This window comes from Thunnus maccoyii, chromosome 9, assembly GCF_910596095.1.
Source record: "Thunnus maccoyii chromosome 9, fThuMac1.1, whole genome shotgun sequence".
Lineage (NCBI taxonomy): Eukaryota > Metazoa > Chordata > Actinopteri > Scombriformes > Scombridae > Thunnus > Thunnus maccoyii.
In genome coordinates, this window is record NC_056541.1 from 10267680 (window position 1) to 10292322 (window position 24643).

At 39.6% G+C, this 24643-nt stretch overlaps 1 protein-coding gene across 1 annotated transcript in view; it reads right to left on the reverse strand.

Annotated features, from left to right (window-relative positions):
• Nucleotides 1-24643, reverse strand: part of si:dkey-215k6.1 (transmembrane protein 132C) — a 127881-nt gene that overhangs the window by 49089 nt on the left and 54149 nt on the right. The gene's annotated exons all lie outside the window — the stretch shown is intronic.

Here is a 24643-nt window from a genome sequence, read left to right on the forward strand (position 1 = left end):
AAAAAAAAAGGAGGTGATTATAAACCTCAAGATTATTGTAATCAGCATGATTACATTTGATTAGATCCTTCCGACAAAAATAGCACAAACAAACCAGCACACACACACCTCAGAGCGCTGTGTGCCAGCGTCAATCTTGATTATTTGGCATTGAGTGTCCACGGGGGCATTTATCACCGCCAACACACACAGGCCTGATTACATGGTATTTTGATGGGCCCAGTGTTCTTGGATGGGAAGTTTGTGTGCGTGTCTCTGCTATTTGACTCTACAGTGGATTTCAACTGAGCATACAGGATGTCAACAGAGAAGATGAAGAAGAAATAAAGAATAAGTGTACTGTACTGTTCAAACCTCACCATGTTTCCAGATGCTGTTTATATTGAAATGTTTTCATTTCAAAACATTGCACAACTCAATTGAAAATTGAGCACATGGCTTGCTGGTCCTCACTTCTTTAATCCTCTTCTGTTTGAAATAGTATTTATGTGTAACATTAAATATATTAGACTAAATAAGAAACAATCAAAGTAAAAAAAAAAAATCTTTGGGTATCAGTTTAACACTCTAAACTCAGCTAACCTGCATCGTCTCGACAGTGTGGGTGTTGTTTGATTAGATTTGATTGACACTGACAGTGACAAGCAACCTCATAACTGTCATCAGATAGGATTTTTCCATTGGCACTTGTGGCCGCGCCAGGTCAAATCATGCAGAGCTGATTTGCGTTTCCATTACCAGTTTCACCGTGACGAGAATGTGCCGAGTCGCACCCAAGATGGACCATCTCCGGAGTCAGGCCAAAGTGCGCCTGACCCGCCTCCAAGCGGGTTGCCGTGATGTCTCGCTGACCACGGTCAGCCTGTGACAACACCCCTTCTCCTGCTTCTCCCCCTCAAACAAGCTGTGTTGCAAGACTCAACTCATGTCTGTGCTGGAGACCAGAGAGAAAGTCTCTGTGTGTTCCGCTCTCAGTACTTTCGTAGCTTATAACAGAATCTTTGTGGTTTGAAGTTTAGTTTTTCTCCTGCGTCCCGGTTTGTACTTTCAGATATCTGCTTTATTTTACCATTTTCTGATTGCTTTCAGATATTGGAGCTTTTTTAAGTTACTGCAGATGAAAACATCTCCTGCTGCTGCTTCATGTTAAAGGCTTTTCAGTGACAAAATAACGAGGAACTTTTATTGTGAAGAATTTATAGGAAATTAAATGTGTTTATCCCATGGATGTATAAACAGAACACAGCGTCGGAGGCGGAGCCCCATTTATTCCTATGAAAGTTGCTCAGTGGCGCATGAAGCTGAAAAAGTCCCTTCTTGCTGTAAAGAGTTTACCCGGATGAAAACATATTGCACAAACTCTATGGGCCCCATGTGCCCACATACATCTAGTCTTAAATACCACATAGCACACAGCTAATGCTAATGCAGGCAACCTCGTTAGCCCCAAACCATCCCGCTTGCAGCAAACCACGCTTGATAGAGTGGGAAACCCATCGACAAACCTACAAGCAGCAAGCTTTCAAAAGCAATAGTTAAATGGGTGGCTACAGCTTCCAGGCCAGTTAACACCGTGGAGGATGAGGGTCTTGGATCGCACCCAATAACTGCACTTGAATTGCCGTTGGGAGCCACCACCATCAAACATACACAACCTGTATGATGACCAAAGACCGGAAGTTATTTTCTTCCTTATACTCTCTTTCAACTGTTTCCTGCTCACTTTATTTATTTTTTCTTTTATTTTGTATTATCCTGTTTTTATCTCATAAGCACAAGGAGATGTCTTTGTGAGCTTTTATTTTTCCCATGTGAGGCTGGCCACAATTACATTGAGTGATTTTGAAGTGAGGGATCCGGGGAGTGACCTTTAATCAGTACTGAAGTAATGGAAAATTTAGCCGGCCAATGTGCCCATCTGTTGCCTGTTGAGCTTGAGTTTGCCATAAATTATGATTTGAGCATATTTTTAAAAGGCTAAATGATGTACATGTGAGGGTTTCGGAAAAACTTTGTCATTGTTTTGTGTTGTTAATTGATTTCCAACAATAAATGGATACATTTGCATAAAGCAAGCATGTTTTGTCTACTCCCATATTGAGTAAGAGTATTAATACTTTAAAAAATGTGTCAATTGTGTTTATATAGCTCAAAATCACAAAATTTCCTCAAAGGGTTTTACATTGTGTACAGAATACGACTCCTACGTCTATTCTTAGATCTGGATAACACTTTTATAGCCATTTTTTTAATAGGAGAACAAAACAAAGCGCTATACAATGCCTCACATTCAATGACACACATACACACTCATTCAAACACCTGTAGCTGAAGCTGCTATGCAAGACACCGAGGGTTGATGATCTTGCTCAAGGACACTTTGACATGTACATAAAAACCTATATATGCAGAAGTACAAGCATACTCACAAGCTGTGAGAAGATTAAGAACAAACACACAAGAACACAAACAGGAAAATACAAATAAAATAAATAGCAAGTCTAAATGGCACATCAGGCCACAGATACACACTTGCAGATACGTACACACTCACAAATAACACAAACACACGCAACAAGATAGGGCCTCTGATGCACACACACGACTTTAAGTGCATGTGGCCAGTGAGAAGTTACTTAATGCCCTATCCTTCTCTGCAGCACACTGCTATGACCTTTACTTAATGAGATCCCCCTCTTTTTCTCTCTCTTGCTCTCTCTCTCTCTCTCTCTCTCACACACACACACAAACACACTCTTTCTTTATCTAAGTCTTCATTTTCCTCTCTCCCTCTTACTCACTGCTCCGTCTTGCCTGAAATCGGAAATACCGCACATATATAACACGACGGAAGACAGTTACGCAGGTTGAAAGTGAAGAAACAGGTGAGGAGGAGGGGAAGTTGGGACAAACAGGATTAAAAGCATGGAAAAGATGAAAGAGGGAGAGCAGGAGAGGAAGATGAAGGGCACAAAGACAGTAGACGTGCAGAGAAAAACCCCCCACAAATTATCAAAAAGATTCTTCTTCCACCTTGAGGGGAGGAGAGCAGATGGAGGGATAAAAATGAAAGAGGAAGAAGAGAGAGAGAGAGGACAAGAGATAAAGTGTGTCTATTTGTCTATGCGTTCGTGTTTGCATGTAGCCTATAAAGTATGTGTATGTTTAAATGTATGTGTGTGTGTGTGTGTGTATCCCAGGGCGGTAGTCTCTTGGAAGCCATAGTAGCACCACAGATAACATCATGTTTACATCTCCGCTACCTGCAGGCCAAAAGAAATGACAACGACGATGGGGGAAACACTTTTCTTTTTTAAAAATAAAACATTATAGCATGTCGGGCAATTTATGGTGACTTCTTATTGTTATTGTTCTGTCCCAGTCTGGCTCTATGTCCCTCCACCAGTTCACCAGATGTCCTCAGGCTTTTCTGCCAGTTTAAGACTGAACTAAGTAGGAAGGAGGACAGATAAGAGAAGTTGCAGAATATATTTAAGAACCACTTGAAATACTGCTTCTTGCTACATCGACTCTCATAGGAACTGAGTGCTGAAGTGAACTGAAACACTAGTTATGTTATTCAGAGCTGCAGTTGTCTTTTAGTTTTTATGTTCTTACATTCAGCCTTATTATGCAAGCCACTCTGCTTGATAGACTGATTTATTCATGTTTTTGTCAACATCGATATATGCTAACGTTTATTTTGCTACGTGTGCTCGTTGTGACTTGTGCACTTATTTAAGTTGTGTTCATGTTGAGTTCTGGGACGGTTTGCGCATGGTTATATTGTGTTTTCTGGGTTTTTTTTGGGTTTTCTGTTTGCTCTGTGTTCCTGTGCTCCACATCTGCCCTGCATCAGTCCCATTAGCTCCACCTGCTCCCTGCGTCTTCCCCTGCCAATCAGCTCCCAGCCTGCCCATGTGTCTTGCCACCTGTTCCTTGTTGTTTCATTTGTTCAGTTTGTATTTAATTCCTGGTTTTCATCTCAGTTTTGTTGCATCCTTTGTTCTTTACTCTGTTTAGCACTGGTCTGCCGGCTTTGTTCTGCCTGCATGAGCCTGAAATAATCTAAAGTTTACCGGAAATTATTCTTCAGCCTTGCTCTGCCTGCAGTCTCCTGCGTTTGGGTCCACCTGCTCCGCTCCACATAACGCCTATCCCTATATTTTAATGGCGTCATCTGAAAAACCCTTACAACTGAGGGATTGGCAGAAGTCAAAAACAGCTGAAAGAGAGTAAATAATGGACTTACATTCTTTAGGTGGACAGAAATATGACTCCAAATAAATGACAAACCAACCAACACTTCCATGTGCAGTTCAAAATCAGTTTGTGGCAATTGTGGCCCAATATCAACCAATCAATCAGATCAATCTACTGTATTTTAGGATGAATATTATTTATTTGTAAATGAAGCCCTTATTTTAGACTACTTGAAATGAGAAAAGAACATTTATTTACTATTAGAGTGCTTATTATTTATATCATCTGTGTATAATAGAATGTATATACTCATTCACACCTCACATCGACTGTATTCATTTTTCTATGCGCTGAAGCAGCGGTCGGAGGCCAAGCAATCGGCCCGTTCTAAACAGGCACATTTTGAACAGACGCTGTACTGGTTCAATAAAATCAGGTGATACCCAGCTGATAGGAAGAAGAAAAGTGGGTTAACCAATACCCCCCCTCAGGGCACAACAGTGACACAGAATAAAAGGCATTTGTAGTCGATCTGAATGGGTCAGTGTTAGTGCCAGGAAGTTTGAGTGATATGTTTTCGATTATTAGGTGTACATCTTTTAGGCCACAAGAGAGCAGGGCAAGCTAACAGGATGTGATGGTACTGAGTGGAAATAAAACAGTTTAAGCTTCCAAAATATTGAGTTGAAGGTTAAATTTGTATTGTACATGTAAAATGTAATCATGGACAGTTTTACTTTACTTATTGTAATAATTGTGTAGAATTAAAAGCATTGAAAGTATTTAAAGGAATATCCAAAAAATAAAGTTGTAATGATTCCATTTCAATGGCAATTAGTTTGTAATACAGAGAAGCTGAGTGGGTGGGAGAAGGTGAGGGCTTTTGTCAATGTTGGACGTGAGGCTGTGGCTATTTCCTGGAAGCAGTATGTAACAGCATAGGCCCTCAATAAACTCAAAAGTCTCAGTAGAAAAAAATGTGTTTGGTCATATTTTTTTGCCTGCACAAGTCAATGTGCATCAGCTGATCTGGTTTGCTGACCCTCCTTCAGTTTGAATGCAGGTCAGACACTAACCGGCTAACGATCTCTAATAGAGATGTAAAACTGAATTGAAATACACTGATGTTTAATCATAACCGACTCTTCAAAGACAGAGAGAGACAGAGCGAGAGAGAAGGTAGGTGAGGTAGAGGGTGTCAGAGTTTCAGAGCGAGAATATGGATAAGAGAGAACTAAAACTAAACCATAACTTCATTTGGTAATTAGAGAATATAAGTAGCAGTGTATGTAACTACTGTAGTTCCTGTGAAAGGCGACAACAGTCTAATATGAATGGGCCCAATGCAGGTTGAGTGTGAGTTCAGAAAAAACCTGTGTTTTTAGCTTGTACTTTACTCAACAAGCAAGCTATCATTCCAAGTGGCTTATTAACCTTCGTGTTAATAACAATGTGAGTTTAATAGCAAATACAAATATGAATTGCAGGGAGCAGAAAAAAAAGAATGAAACTGAAAAGAGACACAGAGACAAAGTGAAGGGAATAGATTTTTTTTTTTAAAAAAAAGAGACAAAGCAGAACAAAATTAGAAAAATAGAGAAAGTGAAAAAAACAGATAAAAACACAGCAGGAAGAGGAATATTAGAGCAAGAGCAACGGAGACAGAAAGAGAGACAGAGAGAGAAAAGGAAAGAATTTCATGCCTGTCCAAGGGAATTATTAAGTAGCTCGTCAACAACTGGCTCCCTACTGCCTTCAAAAGCTGCTCCATACTGCACAGAGATAAGCACAGAGGAGGTGTGTGTGTGTGTGTGTGTGTGGTGAGGTCTTGTGTGTCAAGTGTTTGTATGTATGAATGAATGTGTTGCAGGCTCCTGCATATACCTGTGCATGTGTGTGTGTGTGTGCATGAAAGAGTCAGAGATATTGGAAGAAAGAAGGAGAAATAGAGAGGATGAATGTACATATATGTGTGTGTGTGTGTGTGTGTGTGTGTGTGCATGAAAGAGTCAGAGATGTTGGAAGAAAGAAGGAGAAATAGAGAGGATGAATGTACGTGTGTGTGTGTGTGTGTGTGTGTGTGTGTGTGAGCACCATATCAGCCATGCACTGACGAATGCCTTTGTGTGTGCATGTTGCAGAGTGAAATGAAGTCTTTCTCTTAAATGAACCTTATCCATGCATGTATGTGTGTGTATGTGTCCCCTGTGAGATGTGTGCAAGTTTAAGAGAAGCAACTAGAGCGAGACCACCCATCACAGGACCCCTTCCCCCCACCACATACACACACACACAGTGTCACACACACATGCACACACACACACAGTGTTGTAAAAGAGTTGACACAGTGAAAAAACTGGTGCTTTTTGCTCTTCTGTACAAATTCAATTCCAACTGTGACTTACAATAAGAGTATGTAAGCAGTTCTCTTTATGTCTCTCCCTCCTTCTCTGTCAGTCTATCACTCTTTTTTTTCTCTCTCTCTCTGTCTGTCTCTCACTTTCTTTCTTCTACACACACACACACACACACACAGAAACACAGGAATCTCATCCAGTTAAGATGAGAGTTCTGCCATCTAATCTATGACTTTATTTCCCGTAAATGCACAAAGACATTAACACACACGTCTTGTTTGGGGGAAATTGCTTGGAACATATACAACTCCGAGAACAAAGGGAGGCTCTTTTTTTTTGACCTTTTCACCAAAGTTTGATAATGCAAACACTGTGGCCTTCGGCGCAGCAATCGACTGCTCATTCTGCTATTCTATGTAATGAATTGAAGTATCTAAATGGTGTGATTGGAGAGGAATTGAAAAGTAAAATGTTTTCATGCTCTATAGTTCTCTATACAGGGACGTATAGGGATTTATTTTATTTCGAAGGTCATTTAAGAGCTGGAATGAGTCTAAGGGCACTGGAAACATTTGGTCTGTTGAGTTAGTAGACTAAATTTCACATTGTTTAGACACACACTTGTTAACACACATTTTACATAATGTATGTGTGCGTATCTTGTCCACAAATAGAGGACGCTCTGTAATCAATTAATCAATCTCCCTCACACACACAAACACACCCACACAAACACAGTCATACATACACACACTGTTGAAACCATGCTACCAAATTACCTAAAGAATGCATTAAAACCACCTCATGTATCGACAAACTAACCAATTATCTAATTGGGTAAATGGTTAATGGAGTAAATGGCTTTTTTTAATCAGGAAGCTAACAAATACCTTCCGGTAACAGACTGGTGATTTGATCTAGGCCCTGCCCTTGTGTGACATTGTGTAATCAGCGTTCACTGCATTTCTCTGTGTAAACCATAGACTGTATATAAAGATGAACGTGGCAAAGTGTGACATCACCCATTGGTTTGCATTGGAGCTGGTTTGACGCCCAGCGTTGCTGCTTATGGTTGGCGCCATCATCTCTTCTGTTTGGAGCCAGGAACTTCCCAATAAAGAGTGTGGGGTGTTGCCTTTCACACTCTGGAAACACGCTCCGCTACCTTGGACCGAAGAAAATGCTAGCTTACTAGGAGCACCGAGCAGTGCATGCTTGGCCTAACGTTGGCTACTTTAGCTAAATTCCGCTAACCCTGTTGAATTTGCCAAGATATTGCGACAATAGTCCAACTCAGCGATGATTTCCAAAATGACCACCAGCACTCTATTTAGCGATTGAGGCCATACTGAAAAAAATGATGGACAGAAGTTGACGCTTTTTGAACAGGAGTCAGTTGGAGCCAGTATCTAGCGGCCGTTGGTGGCATTGCACTTTAAGGTACTTTTGCATTGGCTTCAACTGTTTATATGCTTTCAGGAGAGGAAGCATTGCATTAGTTCATTCAAAGCACTGAAGGCACACTTGCATCAACGTTGCTGTTCACTGAGAAGAGAAAAGGGATAATAAAAGAGTTGGGAAGTGGGGAAGTGATAAGTAAAAGAGAGGATGGCAGATTTATTATTAATTAGAAACTTCCCTTGATGCAAGCAGAGCCATACAAAGGGACTACAAGAAACAGTTTGAGGGAGAACAGTCTAATGAGATGGTTTATTGAGTGTTTGACCAAGGGTGAAGCAGTGAAATACTAAATAGTGTTGAGTGTATGTACAGTACATTAGTCAGAGATGATAAAGAGAGCTGTAAGAGCTGTTCTCTGCGTGTGAAACACAAAGAAAGAGACTGCGAGTAGAATTTAGAGATAAGTGGCTACAATACTGTGTGTGATTCCTCCTACTTTTTTAAAAAAAATCTCTATCTTCCTCTACTGCTTCAGTCGATTTTATCTTGTCCTGTGCTTTTTGTTCTGCCCCTCCTGACCTGATTCTTACCTTTGACCTGAAAATGTTGTCTTGTACTTGTCTCACATTTCAGGCAAGAGTGAGAAGATTGTAAAAGAACAGAAACAAGAAAGAAAGAGCTTGGTGAATGTGAGAGAGAGAGACAGAGAGGCACTGTAACATGCATTGGTACATGTACTTAGAGGCCACAGCAGAAGCTCTGAGAGGAAATTACAAGTCATGCATGCATGTATGTTGTTTATTGCATTATATATGGCATTAATTAAGCAATAACGTCAGCGAAGGTGTGCATGTGTGCAAATCTGATGTTCAGCATATTAACGCTCCAATTCCGTTTTTACGGCCGGGCTAACACGTTAATTGAAGATGTTTCAAGTCGGGTCTTGGTGCATTGACATAAACTTGGTTTATGTACTTTATAAATATGTTATTCGAATCTAGCAACATACGCAGATTGTATGTATATGCAGATTTATGCACATGGTAAATGGTGTAGATAATAGAATAAAATCAGAACATATGAATACATACGTATGAATAAGACCAGTAAAAATGTGAGTCTACACTTAGAATACACTTAGCCTGATATGACTCTTATACTAAAAGCACACATGAAAGCACATAAGAAGCCCCAGACTATGATATATTTCTAGACATATTTCTGCCTTGTACAGATAAGTCTCTGATCCTTGACTTTATCTAAAAAAATCTCCCTATCCATCCATTTTCCACTGCTTATCCAGGACTGGGTTGCGGCGGCATCAGACACCCTGGCAACACCCGCCATCTCCTCCTGAGGTTATCCCAAGTTGTTCCCAGGCCAGAATAGATATGTAGTCCCTCCAGCGAGTTCTGGGTCTGCCCCGCGGTCCCCTACCGGTTGGACATGTGTGGAACAGCTCCAGAAAGAGGCATCCAGGAGGCATCCTAACCAGGTGCCCAAACCACATCAGCCGGCTCCTTTCGATGCGTAGGAGTAGCAGCTCTACTCCGAGCTGCCCCCCAGATGTCCGAGCTCCTCATCCTATCTCTAAGACTGAGTCCAGACACTGTCTGGAGGAAACTCATTTCAGCTGCTTGTATCAATCTCATTCTTTCAGTCTCAGTCTCACCCAAAGCTCGTGATCATAGGTGAGGATTGGGACATAGACCGACTGGTAAATTGAGAGCTTTGCCTTCTGGCTCAGCTCTTTCTTCACCATAACAGTCCAGTACAATGCCTGCATTGCTGCGGATGCTGCTCTGATCCGCCTGTCAACCTCATGCTCCATCTTACCCTCACTCGTGAACAAGAGCCCAGGATACTTGAACTCTTCTACTTGGGGCAGCAACTCACTCCCACTATCTAAAAAATGTGATCTTTTATTTACTATTTAAAGCAATATTGTGTGTTCTGTTGTCACATCTGTCCAACCTATACATGTACAAATTGTTTTCTCTGTGTGTGCGCGCTTGCATGTGTGTGCGTGTGTGTGTGTGTGTGTGTAATAGGCCTCAGCTGTGAAAGGAAAATTGGTTGAAGGCAGTTAGCTGCAATTTATACAGACCCATTAAATATATCAAGTGTAGCACTTGCTCTGTGTGTATGTGTGTGTGTGTGTGTGCATTGCATGTGCCTTAATGAGTTGCTCTGGACAGTATTTTAGATTTAACTGCCTTATTGCAGATATTGCAAGTATTCACACACACACATATAGCAAGTACACTTAGAGAGTGATGGTCCCTATGCAACTGAGCGGTTGAAACAAATGTAATGCAGAAATAAAATGTAACAACGTGAAGTGACCAGTCACCAGCTATAGGTTAAAGTCAGTTAATAAACCCTCCGAAAAGATGCCCACAAAAATGGAAAATACTTTTAAAATATATTAATATATATTATTTTTGTTTGTTTTGAATAATTTAATTTGAATTTAATTTGAATTGTTATTACTATGGCCAGTCTCCACATGAAATACAAGAATGGAAATAAAATTATTGCAGAGATGAAATTAGCACAGACTCTTGCTTCTTTCTCTTTTTCATGATTCCTTATCTGCCACTAAAATTACCTGGTTACGGTTCAGGAAAGATTTCCTTTGTGGTTAAAAAACAGTATCGACTGCAGGCAGAAGATACAAACTTCTGTCTCCGGTGTCTTAATGACACTGGTTGATCAATACCACAGTTTATATGGAGAGGACAGTAATTATTTACACAACTGGAAGAAGTTGCTTGTCAGAAAAATATAAACATGGATAATGATTTTTAAAACATTTTTAAACAAATGACCAGTGCATTCATGATGTGATGTGGACCTCCAGAATTGTCGTATGCCATGTAAAGAATTTTGGATGTTCCTGCATAAATTCAATTGTGGTAAGCAAGACGGACGTCACTATTTACTGTACACCCCTGCTCCAGATCAGTTAAACTGAGAAAACATTATTTCGTTACCTTCATCTTCATGATCATCTCTCCTAACTCAAATATTCTTGGTGCCACTTGCTGGAGGTGAGTGACTTAGAGAACGGGGAGAGTCCAGAAGAGTTAAGAGTTCAGAACAGAGAAGTAGCTGAATTTAAAATGTATTTTTCATCCATTAACCTTTAGCCAAAGCATCATTAAACTGGATTTTGCCACTGGTCTGCATCTGTAAGCTCTATTATAATATATACATTTCTTAGCCTGAAATATTGTGCTTTGTCTTTAGGTTGTTGTGGTAAACTGAAAGAAAAAAACCCTTAAGGTGTTACTTTAAGTCTTTGACTGTCTTCTGCCTTCTATGAAAGCTTTTTTACTTTACACATGTTGGTTCTCTTTCTTTCTTAATCTGCTTTTCTGCTCTTCTCGGAGAAAGTCTTAGAAATAACTTGTTTTTAGTCTTGTTGAAGCAAATGAACGTTGACTTCGGCTTATATTGTGATTCAGCGGAGCGGCTGCCTGTTGCCACAGTAGTCAATAGTGTTTACTAAAATAATTAGAGACTTGCTCTCTAATGTGCAAACTGTTGTATCATCAATATCACATCAATTCCTTAAGTCTACAAACACAGGCAGAGTATGCATATATGTGTCTACCAGTATGTGGTTGGAGATGAATGTCTAAAGGAAGAAAAAGCACAGTGTGCACGTTGAGGCATGTGAAAGTGTGTTGTGTGTCTGATGCTGCACATTTTATACACCGCTCTCAACACAAATTGTCGCCACGGTAACTGTGATAACCAAGAGATTAGTTGCTTTTATATGCAACCAACATTTAAAGAGCCATGTAGGATGTATCGTTTCATTTGAAAATGTGTTGTTTTGCATAAATTATTTAAAAAAAGTATTGCCAGGGTAACTGGATAGTTAGCCAGGCTAGGCAGGGATTTGAAATAACTTAGCTAAGATTAAATTTAACATGTGGCATTTTTTTTTACGCCTAGACTAGAAAACTGGACACTGAGAGGCTGAGCATTCTTGCTCATTTACTGCTTTATCATCACTGGAAGACAAAACTAGAGGATTTTTGAACATTTGGTTTGTCTTTAGTCGTGCCGTCTCCTGCATTGTCTCTCTCCTCCGTCTCCAACCTTAATCACACAATACAGCACCGATTCTACCAGTGTTAGTGTTTAACATCATTCTCTATTGTCTGTGAAGATTCTCAGTCATCCAGGTCATGGTATATCCGGAGGGGCTGAGTCAAGGGCAACAACACTTAGATTCTTTAAGACATTTCCCCTCTCATCCAAAAGGCTTTTCTCTGGACGGGTGTGGATCATTTTCTATTACAGATAGCAAAAAAAAAATGAGTTGCTGCTGACTGCATGCTATCAAAGCATGAATAAAGTATTATAAAAAAAGAAAGGAACAATGTCAGACAGAAACAGACAAAGACAGAGTGAGGAAAAGGCTGAAGAAAGAAGAGGAATGTGGTTTGAATATTGAAAAGGAAATTACGGAAATGGGGAGAAAGGAAGAAGAGTGAGAAGAGAGAGAGAAGAAAACTACAAATATTGAGGGGGGTAGGGGGTTAAGAACTGAGAAAAAGGGAAATGTGAAAACAGGAAAAGAAAGATCATGAGGTCTAAATACTGAGGAGGAGGAGGAGGAGGAGGAGGAGGAGGAGGGGGAGAAAAAGGAGGAGAGGTGGGAGGGAGAGAGACAAATGAGGGAGGTGACAGCTGGGCGAGCTGCCTAGACAAGATAGAGGTTTTGGACCGTGTGTGTGCGTGTGTCTGTGTATATGTGTGTGTGTGATATGTCAGGGATAAATGGCTATTATCACTATGACAATGTTAATTACAGCCAGACTATTAGGCTTGAGGAGTGCCGGCTCATTTATTTGGCTGCAACACAGTTATGTGTGGGTGTGTGCATACTTGAGTGTGTGCCTATAGGCCTCTTTTTTTACGTTTTTATTCTTGTGTGTAAGTGGCTATTTGTGTGTATGTGTGTGTTTGTGTGTGTGTGATAGCATCAAATCTATTTGTTAGACAGAGTAATTACTTCAGGCTTTGGCCAAACACTGAAATGTTTCTTATGATCTATAAGACTTCAGACTAATCATTACTAACTGAGCGTGAGCCAAATTTCCACTCTTTCACTTGGAGTTATTTTAAGGCTTTTATAATACATGCTTTCTCCCCGTGGGATCATAAGATTATTAGTGCAATTGCGTGAATGTTTTTTTTTCCCCTCACATTTAAGGAAAATAACTAATTAGGCTTGTGTGCTTTCATCACATGTTCACCCCTACAGAGCTGCTCAGTACACTATATATATATAAAGGCTAATTAATAGGGTATATGTATGGGATTTGTATGCAATGAAAAAAAATAAAAAATATATTTTAAGCTTGTAAGAGAACGTTCAGAAGTAATTTACAGTTTCCGTTTGTGAATCACCTTTTGGAAGGGTGAATAAATTAGAATAATGTATCTTATCTCTTGAACATGCACACAAACAGATATGAACTGCAGATGTGTAAAAAAAAAGATTTGCTCTTGTAGAAAAATATTGTGAGAAAGTGAGAGATTCCTGTCATAGCTTTATGCCAGATTGTCCTCCCAGTCGTGCCCATAAGTTGTTACCATGGATACAGCTGTGATTTAAGTATTATTTTGTAGAGATTTGTGTGAAAACTCAAAGCTTTGTACTTTCTGCGTGGAACTATTGATAATGAAAAGAATAAGAAATAGACACCCTTAGATCAACAAGGGAATGTGGAAAATACTCTGAAAAACTATACTGGTTCAGAAAGGCAGCAACATTGAAAACAGTGACAAAAGGGAAATCATTTATTTTCATTATAATTCTATCCATAAGTAACACACTGACAGATTGTATGACTATTTAAGTCATGGGTTTCATACACTTTCTGTAATGAAATATCTAAAAGCAAAAATCTTATCAGATGGGGGGACACGGGACAAAATCTTATCAAACGGGGGTCTGATTTGTGTTAATTTAGGGGTCTGATTTGTGTTAATTTAGGGGTCTTTCATGTGAAAAGGTTTGAGAGTCATTGCTCCAGAGATCTGTGAGCTGTGTTGTCACATTGCAAATATCAAATCTACAGCTTATTTATTCTCATATTATCATCTGTGTTGTCAGTGTAAATACACATTACATTCTCAGACTTCACGGCAACTGCCAACACTTATAAACTTTTCTTGATACGTCATTGTGGGTTTAACACCCACCCCATTTATCAGGCATAAATGCATGAACGAGGCACAGTATAATAATGTGTAGGAGCACTGGACTGATGAGAGCTGAGAGCAGGCATGGATGAGAGGGCGTTTTTGAAGGTACTGTTGATCCTTGTGTGACTAATTCAACCACACACTGTGTGATGAAACATGTCCAATTGTTAACTTCAAGGCAATAAACACCCAGCTTGTGGGTGGACAACAGTGTGAGACTACGATTGTATCAGGTATGTGAATGTGTGAATGTGTGTAGCTGTGTGAACATGAGGAAGGATGTTGCTCAGAAAGAACATTTATAGCCAGGCAGCCTTCTAAATACACTGTGGATGATGGTTACAACCATACTGCCAAAACAAACATGGCCATCTCTGTGCCTGTGAAAATCAGACTGTTAATATATACCAATGCCAATAAGTCAAAAGAAATACATCACTTTTTGTTAGTCACCAAGATAATGCTCATTCATTGTGATTTACTGTGCCAAAAACACGAGATTATCATAATTAAACATGCCTTTATTGCTTGTTTTGGCCACTTGGGGGCAGTGTAACATGCTATAAACACAAAACTGACATATTATCACCTTATAAGATTGTGAACATTTCAGCAAACAGTTGTCTGTTTGCACATTGAACAGATACAGAGTTGTCTCTGTTGGATACAAGTCATTTGGAGTTTATGTCCACCTGATGAATATAATACAATGTTCACTCTCTTTCAAGCTTTATGTTAGACTCCACAATTTCCTGAAGGAAATATCTGGCTCTTATGCTGTTAAATGCTACACTGTGTTGACTAGGTAGTTGCTAACTTTGTCTACCTGCTGTTTGGTTGCCTGCTGCAGAAGGATACACTAAAGAGAGCAGTGAGAGTGAACCAAAATAGTAAAAAAAAAGTAGCAGGCTGGAAAAAAACCAAACAGTGAACTGAAAGACACTGCAGCGCTCTGTAGAGCCGAGGGGAACTGCACATTCACTGATCCCATAGTCATTTGATTATGGTTAATATAAAAAATATAACTTCCTGATAACTAACATCACAAACAAACAAGTAGTGATGAATGCGCAAATCAGAGCCTGTTTGGAAATATATCAACATATTAAATAGTCTCTAACTTTTGTTTAATAGAATTTGTTTTTTTCTTCCTCTTTTCTCATTTTTTGTGTTCATATTTCTGTTTTTTTTCACTGTTATTAAGAAACAGTATTGATGTTTTTAAAAAAATATCACTTTGTCTTTTTGCCATACCAGCTTTCTTCAGTTTTCATTGCCTCTTGCTCTGCTCTGCCCCGCTCTAGAGAGTCAAGGTTATCCTAAACCTTGTCACCTCTGCGGCCAATGTCAATCTATTCCTCGTTGTCTCACCTGCCTGTCTGTCACACCACTAATTGCAGCCGTTAACGAGATGCTAATGAGCCTAAAGGGGTACCTGGGAGTCAATCACCCTGTTGCTGGGGCAATTTGCACACGCTTAACCTACTTCCTTCCTGTCCCACTGCCAGTATGGAAATCAAAGGTTGAAAATATGGACAAACACTTCGCTCACATGCACATGCAAAAAAATGACTGCATACACAAACACACCTATATGCACACAAGCGCTAATGGGGCCAAAAGGATAAGTCTTCTTGGGGACAACGTTTAGATTTGACAATGGTAATTATGCACACCACTAATTAGAGCAGGTAATTATCCAGAGAGACTGGTGTGTTTTAAGCATTTCCTGAAACACCACTTATCAGGGAAAAGATTGGTGGAATAAGTGTTAATGAATGCCTACACTGTGTACATACTGTATGTATTTGAATGTGTAGTTGTTGAAAGTGTCCTTGTGAGTTACTGACAATAAACTCCCTTTAAATGACGACGTCATTACATCATGTGGCACTTAACAATAACTTAAGATGCTTGATTGTGTTGTCGAAAAAACAAAGAAAATGATTTAACTATTACCTTGTCAAGATAATTGCATTTAACCTTTAATGTTTAATTAAACCTCATTCCTAATTAAACACAAATTTATGACAATTTCTGATAGTTAAAAACAAAGTTTCACATAGAAGTTATAATGAGATAATAAGTGTAACTTTTTAACAAGATAATTCAGTTGAGTTTAAAGCTATCTCACAAATGTCACATAACTCGCTAATTTAACTTGCTTGAATTTATGTGTCTCTACGCGCTAATAAAACTATTTTAAATATGAAGAAAAAACAGGACTAAAATTTTAATCATCTTAATGGGAAGAACTGATCACATCATAATTAGAATTTGATCAGTATTCCTGAAAGCAGTGCTGCTTACTGGTGTTATGTGAATGCTGTTGCATAAAATTAATTAAACAGTATTGTCTTATATTGTTTTCTTTTATTAAGGCTGTTGGCATTCATTACTTGGCTGCTTAGGTTTTTCGTGATCTAAAAAAAATGAAATGTAGCACCAAGGGCGGGTCGAAATGGATAAGAACATAAGCTAAATGTCTCATGTACAAAATGTAAATGTAAAAAGCAGCTGACATTTTGCTTTCCTCCTCACACATTAATGAAACACACAAATACGGAGAAGAGAGAGATGGAAGGGAAGGGGCAGATAGATGCAAATGGATGGATGGAGTCAGGGAGGGAAGGGGAGGGCGACAGTGGGGACGGGAAGAAAGAGAAATTAAATGGAAGGAGGGGACAGTTAAAAGAGAGAGTCATTTTGAGAAGTCAAATTGAGAGTGGGAGAGACGGAGAGATAGAACAGGAGGGGGGGAGGGATGAAGACATTTGGTAGATATGAGACCTAACAACCCAGTCAACCACAGACACACACACACACACAGACACACACACACACCACTCTTGCGAAGATCCCAGGGAGAATTGTACTTTCAATTTCCAGACCCCTAATTGCATTAGAACTGCCCTGCTCTCTCGTCTCCTCTCTTCAACGCCTCCTCTGTCTCTCTTTCCCTATGTCTCTCAGTCTTTTCTCTCTTCCTCTGTGCTAGCCAGGACTTCCAAGGGACTATTACATGGTGCTCTGCACCTCCACCGGGCCCTCTTCTTTTCTTTCCATCCTCCTCTCTCTCTAGCACTCTCACTCTCTCTCCCCTCTGCGCCCACTTCTACCATTTTAGCTCGTCTAATTTCCTCCCTCTCGTGCTTCCTCTTTCTTTGCTCTCTCTTTATTTCTTCATCCCTCTTTCTCTTTGTCTCCTCTTTTTACTTCTATCAATTAGTCAAACCCCTCCCTCCTTTCTCTGTCTATTCTCTTTCCTGCCTACATCTATCAATTTAACCTCTCCCCCTTTTCCCCCCTCACTTCCTACCCTCTTTTTTCCCCACCCCCCTCATCATGCCTATTTTGAACTAGTCAAATTTTTCTCTCTTCTCATTCTGTCTCTATGTCACCTCATCACTCTGTCTGTCTGTTTCTCGCCCACCTCTGTCGCTTGTACTTAGCTAACTAGGCTAATTTCATGATAGAATGACATCTGCTTCCTATCTCACCATCTGAATGTTCCTTTTAATTTTTCTCCCTCTCCGTTTTCCTGTCCTGTTTTTGTCTTTTGATTATTTCACCATCTCAAATTATGTATTTGTTGTTGTCCCACAAGACTGTACAGGATTTTACATTTTTTGAGGGTTGCATTTGAGCTAAATATTAGAAGGTTTAAAAGGTTTTTCTGTTTTAACCCTAGGCTAACCCCTGGTTGGAAGACTCTCACTCCCCTTTAGATTGCTGCTGATGTGCACTTGAGCACAGCACTCTATCCCCAAAATGCTCCAGTACAGCTGCTTTAGTGGCCCATGAGGACATTGTGGTTGGATTAAGCTGCTCCCAGGTGGGATTAAATGTAACTGAGCATGAAGGAGGCTGTTCTCAGTTTCTGATTTGGTTCATGAAAAGACAAAAGTCAAATCAATCAAATTTAAGTAAAATTTGTCCCAGTTCATCTCTCCCCACTCTTCAGAAATCTCTCTAGCACAGGACTGGTTACTCCTATTCATGTCACAGGCCTCCACAATTTCAGTGGGCTTTATACATACACATTTTTATCTCAACCATAGAGTAGGTGATTCCACTTTTTAGTTTTTAGTTTAGTCAACTGGAGTCTCTGGTTTGGATAAAAACTCGGCCCATGATCCCTCATCGACGCTGTATTTGGTAAGATTAAATTCTTAAAGGTATACTATGCAGGATTTGCTGGTTGCTGTTTTCGAAATGCACCATTCAAAGTTGGCCCCTCCTCCCCGGCTCAACGACACCAGAGCAAGAGAGAGAGAGAGAGAGAGAGAGAGAGAGAGAGAGCAGCGGTGGTTGAGAGAGCTAGAGAGTGAATGAAGAGAGGGAGCGGCGTTAGTGAGAACAAAGCAGTGAATCAGATAAATAAAACGTTATTTTCTGATTGTGTCATGGCGGTTACATTCTGAAGCACAAATAAACACGCCCGCACCTCCACACAACCCTGCAGGAAGTAGCTGCATTAGTGGATTTCGTGTAAATGCAGAGCTTCATCCTGTCTGCTGCACACCCACTGCCCAAAGGCTGACAACCAAAAATGTTTTTTTTTGTAAAATCCTGCATAGTATGACTTCAAGAGTGAAAAGAAAATACAATAGTACATTCTCCACTAGGTAGTGCTTATAACTGATATACTTCAAGAGAGAATAAGAGTATTTGTTTTGGTGGGTGACCCTGTGGAGCCCCCTGAACGGCCCCTGAGGGCACAAGGATGTTATTTGGATCGAAATATAATTTCGGTGTTCTTAACCACATGATATAGAAAGGAGATATTGAAGTGTTTATCATCTAAAGTGAGAATCAGCGAGTGCAAACAACTGTTTATAAAACGCAATGTGTCACTCCGACTGTTTATTTTCTTTCTATCTCACCCTGGTAACACTGAAATTTCCCCCTCATGTTACTTTCAAGAGTTTGATCACTTGACTTGGAAAATAAGTAGCAGAATCGCATTGAAAATATGCCAGCTGTTTTGACACAAACATTCATCATAAGAGAGAAAAAACCACAGTTATAGTCATAGACATTATTGGACAGTGTTTTTTGTCAACATCAGACATTCTTTGAGAAGCTAAAAATTTAGGCTTCAAAGCAGTTTGTGCTGGACTGGCTATAAAGTAATGGAGTTTTTTGAGTTTTTTTGCAATATACAATAAGTGACAAGGGTTTGCTTGAAGCAGACTAGAATTTGCATCGTATCAGGCAAATGTCTTGTGCAACTTAAAATCTAAAGAGGACCTTCTCAATATACATCGCCCAGGGCAAATGTGCCTTTATCTTGCTTGTTTCATCGACTTTGCATGCATCTATGGAGCCACTAAAAAAAAAAAAAAGACAGTAAGAGTTGTGCCCTCCTGTAGCCTTATAGCATTTGCCATTTCCTAACTTACTTTCAAATTTATTCTTCTTACTTTAAACATCTCCCTCTCTCCCACACTCTCTCCCCCTCTCTCTTCCTCCTATTCTTGTTGACTGATTGGAGTGAGCCAGAGCCGCTTGGTATGGAAATGAACCTGCAGTCCTGGACACACAAGTTCTCAGTGACCCAAATACTTACACTCACACATGCACACACACATACAGTAGAATATGTCATATGTGTTGATTAATTGGCTGGTTGAAGGCGGGTAACAAGCAAATACTGTAACTGAAAAGAGGTATAGTGGTGGGGGGGGGGGAGCATGGGTGAAAAAAACAAGTATCGAGACGTGTTTCTGCAAACTGGAGAGACATACAGTAGTGAGTGAAATAGCAGACTTGGAGGTTAATTGCCAGGATAACACGGTTAAATTAGTTGAATTACCTGACAAAAGAGACCTCAAATGTCAAAGAATCTTCACACACAAGCAAAAGAAAAAGAGTTCACAGTGATTTTTTCCTCAGTGTCCATCCCTGGAAATTACTAAAGCAGTCTATTATGATGTGATGTGATCATGGCTTTGTTTCAAACTAACTAGAGGCAGTGAGTATTTGTCAAAGGGGCAGGACCATCTTCCTCTCATCACCTTAAATCGGATTTGCTGATTTTATGAGTTATTAGAGAAAATCATCAAGTTTGTTTTTCTTTTAAAGAAAAAATCTTTGCACTTATGCTGAGCAGTATGTGAGTTAAAAACAAACACAGAGTACCTGGGGAGTGTGTGTGATGGATTTCACAGAGACTTGCTTATAGCGTCAATGTAAATTAGCAAGCTCAGGTATTTAGACCACTGCAGAGAGACAGAGAGAGAGAGAGAGACAGAGAGAGAGAGAGAGAGAGAGAATAGGTGAATTGAGAAAACAATAGATCGAGACATAAAGATTAAAAAAAAAACTGATAGGGGTAGAAAGGGAGGAAAGGCTGTTTTTATTAAACACCCAGACTGTGAAAATGGCAAATCTATAATTGAGTTTGAAAACTGTGTGTGTGTGTGTCTGCTTTCATCAACAGATTATTGACTATTCTGTTTCCTTTTCCTGCTTACTGACTTCCTCTTACAGAGAACCAATCAGAGTGGGCAAATTAAGGACCCACTTAGCATAACTGCCCTGCTAAGAGGTCTGCACACAAACACCCACACACACACACACACACACACACACAGCGCATTGAGAAGTGAAACTCACAGGCATCTTCCAGCAACAAAGATAAACACGTGTTCCAATTAAGAATTAATTACATAGCAAAGCCTCTGAGAGAAGTGAAACTCTTTGGAGAAGTAAAGAGAGAGAGGATGAGGAGGAAGACGGGGGAGACAGAGAGAGAGGTGAAAGAGAAAGGGGGAAAGGAAGAGTGGAGGAAGAGAGGAAAGAGAGGGATAAAGGGGATAAAGAGAAGGACGGATGAGCAGAAAGTGGAGGTGGAAGGAAGAGAGAGCTAGACGAGAGGTTGAGGGCAAAGGGAGAAGAGGGAGAGATAAAAAGAGGAAGATGAGGAGGAGAAAAAGAATACGAATAGTAATTCTCTAAGACAGGTATGATTTATATTAAGAAGGAGAGGTGGAAACGGATCATGAGTATCACACAGAATCAGACATGACAAACCACTAGTCAAGAAAAAATCTCATCTTTTCTTCATTCTTCTCTGTCATTTAAAACTAAAATTGTAGTTATTAGCATGATACTTTAGCAGAAACAATGCTGCAGCTGTTGTACAACATACATTTTAATTTTATGTATCCCAGCCATGATGATTTTATAGAGAAGAGATCTCTTAGTCTCTCTCAGTCTCTTTCTCCCTCACTCTGAGAGGATGTGAACCTGCCTCATTCCAGGCAGAGGTGTGTAATTGCGCTTGTAGGGAACATAAAACAACATTATCACTGATCCATTTTATCAGCCCCACTGTAACAGGCCCATTTCTGATCTGCCTTTTTATTCAGCTTTCCCTCGGCTAACATGTGAGTTGTTTTGTCCCTCCTTTGTCACATTTGTCCAATTATCTCAGTTATTTTCTGTCATGTTTTCTCATTTGTCATATCACAGAAATGGGCCACCTGTAAACCAGTTAAAGTCAGATAATTGGTAATGAAACCAAATGCAAGAAAATGAAAAAGAACCACTTTTACATCAACATGAACATAAGACTGTGTCCCATTAGGAATATGATGCTATAACTTACCATCACTGTGGTGCGTTCTATGACGCTGTCCATGGTGCTGAAACTTGAGCTGGCTCAAGCGTGTGGTGCTCATTGTTGTTCTTTGCTGCGTGCTTTTGCCTCATGAAACAAGGCAGCATGAGCTTTTTGACAGTGAAATCAGCTTCGCCATTTGCTCAGCCATACAACTAGCATTTGGAGAAGAATCTATTTCATCTGTACATGCTTCTTTTACTGTGCTTTTACCACCACCACCACCACTACTACTACTAAATAATAATAATAATAATAATAATAATAATAATAATAATAACAATAACAATAACATTATTATTCACTGACCAGATCTCAAGACTGGCAAACTCCTGATACTCCAGTGGATAAAATACTGAACTTAAAAATTGAACGTCATTCCATTGGGTGATTTTAAAGATCCTCTCAAGATATGTTTTAAGACGTATATAAAATACTCTACTTTGAATAATAATTTGTGTCTGATACGATTTTTCCACAAAAAAAGTTTAATAATCTTGTTATAATCCTTAACATTACATGTACTCCTTCTCCCCTATTAAAAATTCCAGGATCTATGAATATGCAAACATTTTTCATTTCAAAAGTTGCTGGAAAAAAGACGTGCACTGGAGACTTCAAGTTTCCATATTACACTTGTGTAAGTTGCACACTGGCCCATGATTGGCTCCAAATTAGTTGTGATGCTCTTAGATACAAGCCTTAAACTCTGATTTTTGGTGAGTACAGAGAAACTTTCCCCTTACATCAGATGAATGTGAAAACAGCCTTCCGGTTTCAAACTTGGCACATACATCATTCTGCACAGCGAAACTCAAACATCCAACTAATGCAACAATAAGCAAAACACATTTTTGAGTGGAGGGGGTCTTTAAACTTTAAACACTGGACCTACTGTATATTTCAAGATGTCTGGCACTGCTTTTGATGCTGTTTGTATATTTGGGTGACTGACTACAGCCCCAGTCAAAGGTTTGGACACACTTTTGACTGGTGCTGTGTGTATATACTCTCAACACTTAAAGGATTCTTATTCTTCTTACAGTTTTTTTCTTGTAGTTTTTTTGTTTGGCTTTGACACGCTTTACAAAAGTTGTAAAAAATATTAGTGAAAAACTGAAATTAGCCCACATTAAGTTCTCTTGATGATGATGATGATGATGGACTTGTTTAGCAGGAATTATATTGCCTGCAGATACCAGCAATTCAAAATAAAGATCACTGACTAAATATAACTAATGTAGCTGAAGGTGGTGGTTATTATATCTCATCAAGTGACATGCTGACATAACCCATGGCTCTTTCAGATAGACTGTGTGATATCCGGAGCCAATGGGAATATAATCTGAAATTAGAATTTACGGACTGTCCAGTAGGGATATATTCAGGGAGGGATGAAACAATTGCAGCATTTAAAACAGAATGTTCACTGCTGTTCATTGTGTGAGGAAAATGGTTGTGGATGCATGACCTACATCCTTCCTCAAAAATGTTTAGAGACAAATGTTAGCATCTGGGTTAAATAAAAGGAAAGTTTCTCACTGACCTAACAGTTTGAAAAGCAGCAACACTCTTAATTCTGTTCAATGACTATCTGTCGCTGTAGGTTGCCATTCAAAAGATCCACTTTTCAGAGTGGGGAATTAAACATTTCTACTACTCTGACCAGTTTTCACTTCTCCTGTCCCACCCTACTCTTCTCCTTAGGCAATGAATTCTCCCGACTGTGCCTTCATTCAGCAAAGACTGTGTGAAATTAGCTGAAGTTGACACTGAACTTTTGTATTTATTTTGGTGGTTGAGGGTGTCATAGGTTACAAAGCTAATATTGGTCTGTCATTTTCTGAATTCATTTTAGTTTGACTATTTGCAGTAGTCAAGTACCAAATGGAAACATGATTAAAAGAGGTGTCATTTTATGGACTTATGCTAGCAGCTTAATCATATTATTGCCCTCAAATGAGTGTTAGCAAAGACAGTGCCCATTAAAACATACAGCACACCTCAAATGAATAGTTTTTGTTCTCATTTTCCCCTCTCTCATTTCTATCTGTCTCTCCCTGTCTCTGTTTCTATCACTCGCTGGATTTCTTTTTGTCTCACTCTTCATCTATAGGTCTCCCCCCTTCTCTCCACCCCTCTCCTCCCCTCACCTCACTAAAAGATGAAACCAATTTTTCAGCCCCCGCAGGAGACAAATCACTCCTAATAATCCCTCGTTTCCTGAAGAGGGCCTCTTTCTTTCCCGCTCAGCAAGGAGACCAGAACCTTAATGGATATGCGGAATTAGGAGGAAAATGTCAGAGCACTCAGTAATGACAGGGGGTGTTCTAGTTTTCATTGTTGCCTCGTAAAGAGAGAACCCATTGCACTACCATATTTCTACTGTTGGTAAGCTGACTTTTGATTTGGGAGATGGTAGATGATGGGCGAGGTGGAGTTGAATCACCCAAACAGATCAGACAGAAAAATAATGTTTTCTCTGAGTGCTCCTGTTGCAATTATGTGTGAAGCTTAGTTTTTAGGCTGTTTAAATATGTAACAGCGGTAGATCACACATTTTATAATATGCTCGTACTTGTGATAATGTGGTTTTCTTCCCGTGCTCAGATGCTGAACTGGTTAGGAAGAAGGATGTAAGACTTTGCAGAAGACATTACACCCAGCTTTCTTTGAAGTTTCTAGCTGATAATTTCATTTTTTCCCCTTCCTTCCTTCTTCCAAAGACCCTGTAAAGTTGAAGCTTTCATCTTGGTGACCTATCACAGACATCCCTCTCAATGATAGACACCTTAAACAACCAACCAACAATCAACACCTGGTC